Genomic DNA, 2,002 nt, shown 5'->3' on the forward strand with positions numbered 1-2,002 from the left:
ATAGGAAGAGAAAACAAATTTAGCCATCATTTTAGAACAATAGCTGGTTGTCTCCCTTAGCTACAGGTGGGAACTACAGTATTGCAGACCAAGATTTGAAGACTTACATCTGAGCAGCTGTTTCTGGTTAGAAACAAAATCATCAATGAGAAATAATTGTCTAAATAACTTTTTATATAGACTTAAGGGAAGTGATCCCTTGAACGCTTAAAGAAATATACTGATGACTTTACTCTTTGGTTATACTTTCCTTTTGGGTGTTTAAGACCATATGGTTGGCCCAAATGAATCAATTTTTTACACTTAAGGTCATTTGAGGATCTGTTCCTCAGGGATCATATGGGCTTGGGAGGAGCCCCTGGCTCCTTTCTTTTACCAGTTCCGCCTACGTGAAGGTAAGTCAAAGCTCCTGCTTGACCATGGCTGGCTTTGCTTGGAAGCATGGAGGAAATGATTCCTCTATGTTGACCCTCCTCTTTGTAGACTGGACACTGGCCCAAGTCTATCTTGTGGGGTCTCCTCAGCCTCCTTGATCAAGAAGACAGGTGACCCACCACAATTACAGGACATTTTGAGAGATGCTCATAGTCCCCTGGAACTAGTCGACCTAGGAAGACAAGGAGCAAAAACTGTCCTTTATGTCCCTCTGACCAAATTAGTATAGGCCTCAAAGTATGTCTGTTAAACATCCAAGAAGGTTAGTTCCACCAGTCTGGTACTTTTAATTACCATGTGCCATGTAGATAAAGCTTGGGGAAAGACCAATTGTTCTCAGATAAACCTCTCCTAGACATATACTTCTTGATCTGCTATGTATAATTTGTCAGTAGGTTGTTGGAGTAATAAGGTTCCCTCTGGTTTTTAAAACTAACTAGGCATTATATATCTCTTGCATTGTCTAACCCCTCCATCATGGTTTCCCCAATTAAGGTGCCCCCATTTTTCCCCTTTCTCCCTTAATAATACCCTTCTTCTATGGTCCTACCTCTCTTGAGCTCCTTCTTTCCCTTTATCCCCTAGGTTCCTTGTATACCCTTCCCTCCCCCTCCCTTAAAATAACCCAATTTTTATTCATGTCTCCCTTATTAACTCCTGTTTCCCACTCTTCTTCTCTTTCAGGTTCTTTCTTTTCCTTTACCTCCCTGTTTCCTTTCCATTATCCTGGTTCCTGTAGTTATGTCTGGATACATACTCACTTGTCAGGATTTGGTTCTAGGATCCACATATGAGGGAGAAAATAAGTCGATTTTTTTTTCTGAGTCTGTGTTGCTTCACTTAGTATAACAACTTCTAGTTCCATCCATTTACCTGCAAATTTCATGATTTCATCTTTCTTTACTGCTGAGTAAAACTCCATCGTATAAATGAACCACATTTTCATTATCGACTCGTCAATTGAGGGACACTTAGGTTGCTTTCATCTCTTAGCTATTGTGAAAAGAGCAGCAACAAACATGGATGAACAAGTGTCTCTGCAACAGGATGAGTTCCTGGGGTATAAGCCAAGGAGTGGTATAACTAGGTCAAATGGTAGGTTCATTAGTAGTTTTTAAGGAGTTCTCCACACTGCTTCCATAGGGGTTGAACAAGTTTGCAGCCCCACCAGCAGTGGATGAGTGTTCCCCTTTCCCCACATCCCCTCCAACATTTGGTATCATTTGTTTTCTTGATCTTAGCCAGTCTGACTGGGGTAAGACGAAATCTTAAAATGGTTTTAATTTGCATTTCCCTAAATACTAGTGATGTTGAACATCTTTTAAGCTGCTTCTTAGCCATCTGTACATCTTCTTTTCAGAACTCCGTTCAGCTCCTTAGCCCATCTTTTAATTGGCTTACCCCCTGTCTTGATTCTCTGCTTTTTTAGTTAGTTATATATTCTGGATGTTAAACCTCTGTCAGATGTGTCGCTGGTGAAGCTTTTCTCCCATTCTGTGGGTTTTCTGTTTGTTTCCTTGGTTGTCTCCTTTGATGTACAGAAGCTTTTTAGTTTAATGAGGTCCCA

The sequence above is a fragment of the Nannospalax galili genome, unplaced genomic scaffold (genome assembly GCF_000622305.1).
Source record: "Nannospalax galili isolate Female #2095 unplaced genomic scaffold, S.galili_v1.0 scaffold95, whole genome shotgun sequence".
In the NCBI taxonomy this organism is placed as follows: Eukaryota; Metazoa; Chordata; class Mammalia; order Rodentia; family Spalacidae; genus Nannospalax; species Nannospalax galili.